The sequence below is a fragment of the Lethenteron reissneri genome, chromosome 39, assembly GCF_015708825.2.
Source record: "Lethenteron reissneri isolate LAM-NWPU_2019-01 chromosome 39, ASM1570882v1, whole genome shotgun sequence".
Classification (NCBI taxonomy): Eukaryota; Metazoa; Chordata; class Hyperoartia; order Petromyzontiformes; family Petromyzontidae; genus Lethenteron; species Lethenteron reissneri.
In genome coordinates, this window is record NC_083817.1 from 2,403,072 (window position 1) to 2,417,395 (window position 14,324).

The window sequence follows — 14,324 nt, forward strand, 5'->3', positions numbered from 1 at the left end:
GTGTGTGTAGTGTATGGAGTGTGTGGGGTGTGTAGTGTGGTGTGTGTAGTGTATGGAGTGTGTGTGGGGTGTGTAGTGTGGTGTGTGTAGTATATGGAGTGTGTGTGTGTGTAGTGTATGGAGTGTGTGGGGTGTGGAGTGTGGTGTGTGTAGTGTATGGAGTGTGTGTGTGGGGTGTGTGTAGTGTATGGAGTGTGTGTGTGGGGTGTGCAGTGTGGTGTGTGTAGTGTATGGAGTGTGTGTGTGGGGGTGCAGTGTGGTGTGTGTAGTGTATGGAGTGTGTGTGTGGGGTGTGTAGTGTGGTGTGTGTAGTGTGTGGGGTGTGTAGTGTGGTGTGTGTAGTGTATGGAGTGTGTGTGTGGGTGTGTAGTGTGGTGTGTGTAGTGTGTGGGGTGTGTGTGTGGGGTGTGTGGGGTGTGTGGGGTGTGTGTGTGGGGTGTGTGTGTGTGGGGTGTGTGTGTGGGGTGTGTGTGTGGGGTGTGTGTGTGGGGTGTGTGTGTGGTGTGTGTAGTGTATGGGGCTGTGTAGTGTGGTTTGTGTAGTGTATGGAGTGTGTGTGTGGGGTGTGTAGTGTGGTGTGTGTAGTGTGTGGGGTGTGTAGTGTGGTGTGTGTAGTGTGTGGGGTGTGTGTGTGGTGTGTGTAGTGTATGGGGTGTGTAGTGTGGTGTGTGTAGTGTATGGAGTGTGTGTGTGGGGTGTGTAGTGTGGTGTGTGTAGTGTGTGGGGTGTGTAGTGTGGTGTGTGTAGTGTGTGGGGTGTGTGTGTGGACATCATCATCAGCAGCATCGGTATCGTGATCAGCAGCAGCAGCAGCAGCTTCCTCATCATCATTGTAATTATCACTGTCAGCAACATCATCAGCAGAATCCCCAATGACTCACAGGAGATGGAGCATCCTTTATCCAGCAGTGGACTGATTACTATTAATACTCTTCATTCATTATTAAATGTGTTATCTTCAGCAAATATAACATATCACACGTTCGCATGCAGCGTCGTGTACGGGAAGACTCGTTCAATATAAACTTATTTCACTAATTAAACACATTTACACGTGTGTACAGCTCACATACAAGTACTGTTCTGTGTATGGAACTCACCCGAATATAGTCCACAACCACCACGGTGCCTGTGCCAGGCTAGGTGCACGCACATTGATTAGACGTCGTACGGCCACACGCGAATCCACAATGATTGGGGAGGCACTCATCCAGCAGTGGATCGACAAAGGGGGGGCTGTACAGGACATCTTGTTGACGAAGGCAAAGAGCCACCGTGTAGCCTCGCAGACTGTTGGAGCCAAGTGCTGTTAGCGAGCTGCTGTGGCACACGAGGGGGTTGGGGGTGGTCTGCACCCCCCCGGCCGCCTTTGTCTCCCTCAGTTCTGATGTTGACACGTCGCACCCAGGTAACTCACTTTAGTTGGCCCAGGAACGGCACAGAGATGATCCGTCACATCACACACTCACACACCACCACTACTACTAACACTGTCACATCACACACACACACACACTACTACTACTAACACTACCACATCACACACTCACACACCACTACTACTACTAACACTACCACATCACACACTCACACACTACTACTACTACTAACACTGTCACATCACACACTCACACACTACTACTACTACTAACACTACCACATCACACACTCACACACCACTACTACTAACACTGTCACATCACACACTCACACACCACTACTACTAACACTGTCACATCACACACTCACACACTACTACTACTAACACTGTCACATCACACACTCACACACTACTACTACTAACACTACCACATCACACACTCACACTACTACTACTACTAACACTGTCACATCACACACTCACACACTACTACTACTAACACTGTCACATCACACACTCACACACTACTACTACTAACACTACCACATCACACACTCACACACCACTACTACTACTAACACTACCACATCACACACTCACACACTACTACTACTACTAACACTACCACATCACACACTCACACACTACTACTACTAACACTACCACATCACACACTCACACACCACCACTACTACTACTACTAACACTGTCACATCACACACTCACACACTACTACTACTACTAACACTACCACATCACACACACACACCACTACTACTACTAACACTGTCACATCACACACTCACACACCACTACTACTACTAACACTGTCACATCACACACTCACACACCACTACTACTACTAACACTGTCACATCACACACTCACACACCACTACTACTACTAACACTACCACATCACACACTCACACACCACTACTACTACTAACACTACCACATCACACACTCACACACCACTACTACTACTAACACTACCACATCACACACTCACACACCACTACTACTACTAACACTACCACATCACACACTCACACACTACTACTACTACTAACACTGTCACATCACACACTCACACACTACTACTACTACTAACACTACCACATCACACACTCACACACCAATACTACTACTACTACTAACACTACCACATCACACTCACACACACACCACTACTACTAAAACTACCACATCACACACACACACCACCACTACTACTAACACTACCACATCACACACTCACACACCACTACTACTAACACTACCACATCACACACTCACACACCACTACTACTAAAACTACCACATCACACACACACACACCACCACTACTACTACTAACACTGTCACATCACACTCACACACCACTACTACTACTAACACTACCACATCACACACTCACACACTACTACTACTACTACTAACACTACCACATCACACACTCACACACTACTACTACTAACACTACCACATCACACACTCACACACTACTACTACTAACACTACCACATCACACACTCACACACCACTACTACTACTACTAACACTGTCACATCACACACTCACACACCACTACTACTACTAACACTACCACATCACACACTCACACACCACTACTACTACTAACACTACCACATCACACACACACTACTACTACTAACACTGTCACATCACACTCACACACACACACTACTACTACTAACACTGTCACATCACACTCACACACACACACACTACTACTACTAACACTGTCACATCACACACTCACACACCACTACTACTAACACTACCACATCACACACACACACACTACTACTACTAACAATGTCACATCACACACTCACACACCACCACCACTACTACTAACACTACCACATCACACACTCACACACCAATACTACTACTACTAACACTGTCACATCACACTCACACACCACTACTACTACTAACACTACCACATCACACACTCACACACTACTACTACTACTAACACTACCACATCACACACTCACACACTACTACTACTAACACTACCACATCACACACTCACACACTACTACTACTAACACTACCACATCACACACTCACACACCACTACTACTACTACTAACACTGTCACATCACACACTCACACACCACTACTACTACTAACACTACCACATCACACACTCACACACCACTACTACTACTAACACTACCACATCACACACTCACACACCACTACTACTACTAACACTACCACATCACACACACACTACTACTACTAACACTGTCACATCACACTCACACACACACACTACTACTACTAACACTGTCACATCACACTCACACACACACACACACACTACTACTACTAACACTGTCACATCACACACTCACACACCACTACTACTAACACTACCACATCACACACACACACTACTACTACTAACAATGTCACATCACACACTCACACACCACCACCACTACTACTAACACTACCACATCACACACTCACACACCAATACTACTACTACTAACACTACCACATCACACTCACACACACCACTACTACTACTAACACTGTCACATCACACTCACACACCACTACTACTACTAACACTACCACATCACACACACACACCACTACTACTACTAACACTGTCACATCACACACTCACACACCACTACTACTACTAACACTGTCACATCACACACTCACACACCACTACTACTACTAACACTGTCACATCACACACTCACACACCACTACTACTACTAACACTGTCACATCACACACTCACACACCACTACTACTACTACTAACACTACCACATCACACACTCACACACCACTACTACTACTAACACTACCACATCACACACTCACACACCACTACTACTACTAACACTACCACATCACACACTCACACACCACTACTACTACTAACACTACCACATCACACACTCACATACTACTACTACTACTAACACTGTCACATCACACACTCACACACTACTACTACTACTAACACTACCACATCACACACTCACACACCAATACTACTACTACTACTAACACTACCACATCACACTCACACACACACCACTACTACTAAAACTACCACATCACACACACACACCACCACTACTACTAACACTACCACATCACACACTCACACACCACTACTACTAACACTACCACATCACACACTCACACACCACTACTACTAAAACTACCACATCACACACACACACACCACCACTACTACTACTAACACTGTCACATCACACTCACACACCACTACTACTACTAACACTACCACATCACACACTCACACACTACTACTACTACTAACACTACCACATCACACACTCACACACTACTACTACTAACACTACCACATCACACACTCACACACTACTACTACTAACACTACCACATCACACACTCACACACCACTACTACTACTACTAACACTGTCACATCACACACTCACACACCACTACTACTACTAACACTACCACATCACACACTCACACACCACTACTACTACTAACACTACCACATCACACACACACTACTACTACTAACACTGTCACATCACACTCACACACACACACACTACTACTACTAACACTGTCACATCACACTCACACACACACACACACACTACTACTACTAACACTGTCACATCACACACTCACACACCACTACTACTAACACTACCACATCACACACACACACACACTACTACTACTAACAATGTCACATCACACACTCACACACCACCACCACTACTACTAACACTACCACATCACACACTCACACACCAATACTACTACTACTAACACTACCACATCACACTCACACACACCACTACTACTACTAACACTGTCACATCACACTCACACACCACTACTACTACTAACACTACCACATCACACACTCACACACCACTACTACTAACACTGTCACATCACACACTCACACACCACCACCACTACTACTAACACTACCACATCACACACTCACACACCACCACTACTACTACTACAAACACTACCACATCACACACCCACACACTACTACTACTAACACTACCACATCACACACTCACACACTACTACTACTACTAACACTGCCACATCACACACGCAACACACTACTACTACTAACACTGCCACATCACACACACACACCACCACTACTACTAACACTACCACATCACACACTCACACACCACCACTACTACTACTAACACTACCACATCACACTCACACACCACTACTACTACTAACACTACCACATCACACACTCACACACACCACTACTACTACTAACACTGTCACATCACACACTCACACACTATTACTACTACTACTAACACTACCACATCACACACTCACACACCACCACTACTACTACTAACACTACCACATCACACTCACACACCACTACTACTACTAACACTACCACATCACACACTCACACACCACCACTACTACTACTAACACTACCACATCACACTCACACACCACTACTACTACTAACACTACCACATCACACACTCACACACACCACTACTACTACTAACACTGTCACATCACACACTCACACACTATTACTACTACTACTAACACTACCACATCACACACTCACACACCACCACTACTACTACTAACACTACCACATCACACTCACACACCACTACTACTACTAACACTACCACATCACACACTCACACACCACCACTACTACTACTAACACTACCACATCACACACTCACACACCACCACTACTACTAACACTACCACATCACACACTCACACACGCCACTACTAACACTGTCACATCACACACTCACACACTACTACTACTACTAACACTGTCACATCACACACTCACACACCACTACTACTAACACTACCACATCACACACTCACACACCACCACTACTAACACTGCAACACCACTGCTTCACTTGCATCGCGAATGTTTCTATGCTGCAAGTCGATGCAGAACGCACATCGCGCAACTCCCGATGTGCGTTCGGGGGGTCCCGCCGCGAAGTCCGACGTTTCGCTCCCAAGCGCTGGACAGGAGCTTCAAGGAGCCATGCGCACTATGCCCTCCCCCCCGCAACAGTTGTACAACTTTTGCAACACCGACAACTTTTAAAATATATTTAGATAAAATGATTCTAAATAATAATTTACAGTAATTTGGCTATTCCACTGTTGGATGAAGGCCTCCCCATGCCGCGTCGGTAATGAGGGCTGTTGCAACCATACTTCACCACGCTGGTTCACGATGGGTTGGTGAGTGGGTGGTGGTGGGGGAGGGGCACTGGTTTCAGACATCACTCGCAAAGCGATGTCAGCCGTGGCCGGGAATCGAACTTATCCCGGTTCGACATGCCACGTGGGAGCGCAGTGCGCAAACCACCGTCCCACCGCTCCCCCCCCCCAGCACCAACAACTTCTCTTCGAGTTTGTCGATCCTCTGTAAAGCCTCCCACGTGCGAGTTCCCATCCCCTTGCCGGCGACACGCAGCACCACCCCCACGTGTAGCCCCACGTACGCGATGCAGTACACACAGGACCCGTGTAGACTGTGACAGTGTTAGTAGTTGTTGTTGTACGCGCGCGCCTTGGGATTTAACTCGAAAGGCGAGAGATCGGTCGACCCAGGAGCAACAACAGCAACAACAACAGCAGCAACAACAACAACAGCAACAACAACAGCAAAAACAACAGCAAAAACAACAGCAAAAACAACAGCAGCAACAACAACAACAGCAGCAGCAACACGCGCGCGCGAGAGATGAGAGCGATGTTTATACGAAGAGGATGTCCAGAAGGGAACGATGTGGAAGCACAGAATGCGCTGATTCCGCGTGCGCTGGAGAGCACACACGCGCGTGTTGTATGTATGCATGCGGCGGGGGTTCGAGCGAATTTACGACCGCGTTGTGTGTCGACTTAAAGTAGAAATGAGTGGCCTCCGAAATTGTGCTCTCGACAAATTGTCGAGTGTCTGTCGCGATTATCAAACGCGGGAGCTAACGCGGAGTGCGTATAAAGACATACAAACACACACATATACACAGTATATACACGTACAAAGACCCCCCACACACACACGTATAGCCTCTGACATGCTGTTGGTTGGGCGAGTGCTGTTGGCGAGCAACTCTTATTAAGGCACACGATGGATCGGGCAGAACCACAACCGACCGCCTTTGTCTCCCCCAATGCTCATGTTTACACACCGCGCCAGGTACTCATTTGAGGCTGAGTCGACCTAGGGGGGGGGGAGACAGGACCGGTTCAGATATTCGTCACCAGCCTTGGAGGCGGATGTGCGGGATTCGAAACCCGGTGGCGTGGTGCAGTGCGCAAACCACTGCGCCACCGCTCCCCACAAATCCTCACACAAGCGGTATTGCGTATAAACACATAAAAGCATCATACGTTCATGAAAATGAATAAACACAACGTATATCCACATACACAGTATAGTAAATACACAACTTACACGTATACACGTAAAGAAATACACACACCGTCCTGTATATATAGCTATAAACACAAGCGCATGTATACACACACACATAGAACAACAAAACATTTACATTCGAATTGTTTAAAATAGTTTTTTCTTTACTTTACCGCTAACCGCGTGTAAATAAATGAGAACAAAACAGATCGCCTGTCGGGTGGGGTAAAGTATGGGTACTCCGACCTCTTTCCAGGCATCTGGTCAGCGTGGAAGAGTAGGCCAAAAGCGTACTCTCTAGAGCTCCCATCGAGCGGAGGCTCTTCCGACAGCATGAGCAGGTGAAGCCGTTGCAGGGCTGCGCCTTCATATTCTCAGCGAGAAACGAGGGAACGTCTCACGCGGTCACTCGTGTCGCCCTGACGTTTGTGCGTTGCCCTGCCTTGCAAATCGGTGCATTACAAGAAATTCCACCGCAAACGGTTACCGGTTTACCGTTTATCAATTAACAATCCAAACCTATGTCTACACTCACAAAACACGCACATACGATGAAAAAATATCCCCCGATTAGTCTAAACATACCAGCACCACGCCAGGCCGCCTTTGTCTCCCCAGTGGCGATGTTTACACGCAGCACCAGGTAAACATTTGAGGCTGAGTCGACCTAGGGGAGGCCCAGCACCAGTTCAAATAATCGTCACTAGAATCGAACTCAGGTCGTCAGGTTCTTAGCGCTAACCGCTGCGCTACTGCTCCCCGCTACATGTATGTGTGTGTGTATGTGTACATACAACGACACATATACCCCACTATGATATCCGAGACGGACTGTTGGGGCAAGTGCTGTTAGCGAGCAGCACCTATGAAGGCCGGGAACGGCACACGAGGGGGTGGGTGGCCAGCACCACGCCCGGCCGCCTTTGTCTCCCCAGTGGCAACGTTTTTACGCATCGCACTCATTTGAGGCTGAGTCGACATAGGGGAGGCCCAGGACCGGTTCAGATAAGCGTCACTGGTGTTGGCCGTGAGCGGGAATCGAACTCGGTCGGCGCCGGGTTCGTATCGATATGTAACACACGTGCACAATACACGCACGACTCAAAAACAGGCACGCTCATATGCCCACGCAGTACATTCACTTACAAACAAATGTATACGTACTCGTACAGGCACGTACATGCACGCTGATGTTGCTACACCGCAACGAGTAGGATACTCATTTACGGCTGAGTCGACCTATGTGCGGCCCGGGCCGGGTTCAAGTCGGTCGCTGATGTTGGCCGTGGCTGGGAACCTAAGCGCTGGGTGCTAACCACTACGCTACTCCCACTATTATTACACACACACATGTACACACACACACACTCGTGTACACACACACACTCGTGTACACACACACTCGTGTACACACACACACTCGTGTACACACACACATTCGTGTACACACACACACTCGTGTACACACACATACACACACACACTCGTGTACACACACTCGTGTACACTCGGCCCTTCAGATCACCACGTGAATTAGTTCAGCCAACAGCCACGCGTACACGGCTCCACGTGTCCTACGAAGCCGTGGAGCCGCGTGTCCACGAAGCCACGTGCAACACGCGTGGTCCACGTGTTTCACGCGTGCAACACGCGGCGACACGGCGCGCAATAAATCACGCGCAGCGTCGCACTGGGCACGGACCTCCGAAGCTGTGGCCCGGGTCGGGTTGTGAACTTTGCTCACACCGCAAACGTCGCCGGCACACACACCGCAGTCTCGCGGACCCGGCGATACACACAGCGCGTCGAGTCATCGATCAGTGGGTGCTTAGATATATCTCGAACTACTTATCCGGTTAGCCGGTACACTCGAGTCGTTGTAGACAAGTTGCTAGCACCGCAGTCGCCACGGGAGGTACTGTATACTCGACGTGGTGTGCCGAATGCGGACATTTCTTTCCGGTCGCCGGTCCCGGGTGGGGTGGGGGGGGCAGATCGGGCAGAAATGAATCCCTGTAGATGAGTGGCGGGAGTCGAGGATAACGAGATTACGGGTTGATGAGGTCGCGATCATAACAACGACGATTAACGGTAATTCATGGGAAATGTGTGCACATTGCGTGACAGTGCAGCGCGCGTAACGTTACACACATATCAGCAATTACGGGAATCTCACACGGCCGAGACCAACACAAATATATAATCGACTTTGAAATCGAATGCGCGACCGACTGAAATCACGAAAGTTAATCGATTCGCCGGCATAGCAGGCACAACACTTGCTGCTACAGTGGTACAGGCGACTATGCAAAGTTCTCGGACCAGATCGTGTGTATGATATGTGTGTGTCCGTTGTGTGGGTATGCGATGTGTGTACGTATGCCAAGTGTGTGCTGTGTGTGGTACGTGTGTTCACTGTGTGTATGCTGTGTATGCCATGTGTGTGTTGAGTGTATGTACTACGTGTGTAAACTACGTGTGTGTGTGGTGTGTGTGATGTGTGTGTGTCATAGGACCCGATTCACATCTGCACATCACACACGCATTGCGTGTGGGTTTAGCGAATCGCCTCTATTGGTGATGAAGAAGACACGATCGCGTTATTCCTACAAAGGGGACATGAATTCGCATGGCTCACCGCGGGAATCTGTCCCAGGTGTTATAGGTGTGTGACATTTACGGCGGAATAATTAACGTGTAGATCCCAGATGCGAGTTATCGCGTTTTTTTTCAAGGCATTTGTCAATCCACTGCTGGATGACGGCACTCCCCACGCCGTGTTCGTCTTGGGGAGTTGTTTGACCATACTTCACCACTTTGGTCATGACGGGTTTGGGGGAAGTATGGGGTGGGGATCCCAAAACGTGTTCAGATATCGTTCGCGATTCAATATGTCGGCTGTGGCCCGGAATCGAACTTAGGTGACCGGGTTCGTAACGCGGTACGCGACACCTCGCAATCGTGCGTCAGAACTGGCTAACTCGGTTAATTTGAGTGTTGGCTCATAAGAAGTTCGTTTTGCAGGTACATTTGTAAATTCTTGTGTTGGCTGGAGTTGGTGAGAAAATGTATACATAGTTGGTGCACGTGTGGGTCTTTGTTAGGTGCTAGTCAATTAGTGTTTAGTAATTAGTGTAACTGGGTAATTTGTCTGCGTGTCGAATACATGAAACGGACACTTTACTCATCAACACCAAAAAAAGACAAAGTTCCCCCCGAAAGCCCACTGGCCTTGTCTCCCCAGCACTGATATTTACATATTGCAGCAGATACTAATTTAAGGCTGAGTCGACCTAAGGGAGGCCCAGAACAGGCACCACTACACTGTTCACGCACACTGGGTGAACTATACGACACATGATGCTAAAAAGGATCATTGCCCGAAACGTCGTCTATTATATGTATACAAATATATCGTTTCTCCGTGTAGCAGCAGCAGCAGCGCAGTGTTATTGAGGGGTGTTTTGAGTGATTGTTAATTGTGCTTGTGCACCCACTCAACTTGTCCAGCCAATTGGATAACTTCTCCATTGCACAATACTCTCTGTCATTGTACTATGTGTGTGTGTTTTATGCATATATAGTACTAGCAACGCGCACGTCCTTTGGACTGTGTCCGTCCCAGCCAGCCAGCCATCAAAACTTTGGTCAATGTAATAATATGTAGGAGTGTATGCGGTTATTTAGCTCAGCTCGCTAGACCCCGTTGACTGAATCCGCGAGTTCGCGAGAATGACGCCGAAGATCCGGGGAGCTCAACAGAGCCGCGTGTCGCAACGGCTGCAATTATTACCCTGATGAGCCTCACTGCAATCAGCTGGGCCCCTTTATAACCTCTTATCTTATCGCTGCTCGTATCTACTACAAAGACAGCGGTCCCCCGTATAGCCTTGACCGACTGTTGGGGCAAGTGCTGTTAGCGAGCACCTACGATGGCCGTGGCACGGTAGCGCACGAGGGGGGTGGGATATTTGCGCACCGCATCAGGTACTCATTTTAGTTTGAGTCGACCTAGGGGGAGGACCAGGACCAGTTCAGATAATCGTCACTGGTGTTTGGCTGTGAGCGGGAATCGAACTCGGGTCGGCTCCGGGTTCGTAGCGCAGCGTAGCGCTAACCGCTACGCCACCGCTCCCCACGATCTCCACTACTACACACTTGCTCGCGTCTTCGCCACGTTCCCTATTGCGGTGCGCGTGTCTCTCTAGAACTGCGGGAGCGCTTCAGTTTCGTGGTTCAGCGCACGGGGCGACCGGGCTGGCGACGAGCGTTCGATCGCCGCTCACGGCTAACATCGGCGGGCGAAATATCTGAATCGCTCCGGGGGAGGTCTTCTCGAGGTCGAATCAGCCTCACATCGGTGGGTACCTCGATGCGGCGGGCAAATATCAGTACTGGGGAGACAAAGGCGGACGGGCGCGGTGGCGTTCAGACAACTCGCTCGTGCAGCGTGCCGGCCTTAAAATAGGTGCTCGCTAACAGCGCTTGAGTCCAACAGTCTATCGTAGAGGCGGCACGGGTGATCGTTGTCTTGTTTGTGTAACTAGTCATCGATAGCGGGCTCCTTCAGCTTTCTATCAGCTTTAGCGTCTCTCTCTCTCCACGGGAGGCGAATTACTCGGTTCGCTGATTGTGACGCTCACGTACTTTTTACAAAGTGAATCGCCGCAAGAAATGTCAGAACTTTCGGGCGACGGCGTGAAACCCGCGTGCGCTCGCTCACTCGCTCGCCCGCCCGCCCGCCCGCCACCCCCCCAACCGTAGCAATTTTCCGCGGCCAAAAATCGACACATTTACTGGGCATGCACAGGGACAAATGTACCGTGGTTATACAGCGGAGACGAGGCGATCCACGCGCCCAGCAATTAACGCGTTCAAGCCATTCGAGAGCATCGCAAGGGTGTAAACATCACTCAGCGCCCGGCGAGCCAGCAACATATGTGCAGTATATATGGTGACTCGAGCAAGAAAAACGCTCCCTTCGCTGATCCTATATAGCCGGTGAGGTTTTTTTTTCTTCCTGCAGGCAGGCTAGTCGGCCGAAACGTCGGTATCCGCAGCTCCTCCCAGTTATAGCAAAATCCAAGCTTGTGATGTAATTGAGTCGATAATCACGACGGCACCGATAATTGTATTCGTACTAATAATGCGTTAGCCGCACACACATCGGGGCTGGCGATATATGTACATGCACCGCATCCGATAATCACACGCCGACGATCGCGACTGACCGATGTCAATTCTCATGATGGTGTTCTGGAAGGGCTCAGCACACCCATCCTCTCCCCTCGAGCGCACGCTTACAACTTAAGAGGAGAAGCGAAAGAAATTTGGGTCGACCCCATAAATTACGATCTCGGAGTCTGATTGTGTGTCCACTAATAGGACAGGGTCAGTATAGAGTTATACATTTTGTTTTAAGTAATTGCGCTAACGACTTGTGATTTAAGTGTATATATATACACACGCTCGCTGTCGTCGTTGAACAAAGTAATTTGACTCCCGCAGAGTGTGACAATTTAACCGATTAAAAGCCGGGCAAACCCCGTTTAGCGTGCAATTGTCGGCATGAATAAAATATCGTACATTTGTGCACGACCATATCAGCTATATACACGAGGCATTAAACACGCAGTGCAAACATGCGGATGCCACTTGTTGCGCGTGTAAATACACGAAGCTAAGAGTAGAGACGTGAAGAAGAGCGGTTGCAATCTGGCGCACCCGTTCACCGTGTGTCGGCGCTGCGCCGCGTGTGTGAATATACAGGTTGGGTCACCGTCCGAGAGGACATCCAACTGGGAGATGTAGCGATTAAATCAGCTCGAGTGCAGGTGCTAGGCGGAGTGCCACATCGCGGGACTGGTGACGGCTTCATCCAGCAGTGGATCGACCCTGGCTGCTGCGTGTGTGGCCGCGTGCAGCGCACGACTGCCTCTGTGCGACTCCTCATCCGCGTCTCCCTGAGCCGCGGGCTCTCGCTGGCAGGGGGTGAAGAGTAGTGCGAGAGGTCGTGAGGAGGTGGTGGTGGTGGTGGTGGGGTTGGTGTAATGAGGAGGTAGCTGGGAGGTCGCAAGGAGGTGGCTGGAAGCTGTTGAGGAGGTGCGAGAAGATGTGCTGATGAGGCTGCAGATAGTCACAATGTAGCTGGGAGGATGACGATGACAGTGATGACGAGGTGGTTCATGTAAGGAGGAAGTTGAGGAGGCAAAGAAGTTGTTGAAAGATGTACTTGAGGAGGTAACTGGACACATGGTGAGGAGGTATCCCGGTGAGGATGTGGGCGGTGATGAAGATGGAAAGGTTATTGGTAGATATCCCAATGTTCTACGATGCAATCCGCTGCTGGTCAGCGTGGGCTGCTGCTGTAGGGGTGCTACGGACCGCGGCCGTAGTACCCCCCACTTGACCTGAGCCGTGGCCGGGAATCGAACTCGGGTGGTCGC

The 14,324-nt window shown here is 49.2% G+C and overlaps 2 protein-coding genes across 2 annotated transcripts in view; one reads left to right on the forward strand and one right to left on the reverse strand.

Moving 5' to 3' along the window:
* Positions 1–14,324, reverse strand: part of LOC133352070 (E3 ubiquitin-protein ligase RNF220-like) — a 119,090-nt gene that overhangs the window by 100,047 nt on the left and 4,719 nt on the right.
* Positions 9,903–14,324, forward strand: part of ERI3 (ERI1 exoribonuclease family member 3) — a 55,816-nt gene continuing 51,394 nt past the window's right edge. The window contains exon 1 of the mRNA XM_061567812.1: positions 9,903–9,969. The gene's annotated coding sequence lies outside the window, so the exon portion shown is untranslated. The remainder of the gene's footprint in view (positions 9,970–14,324) is intronic.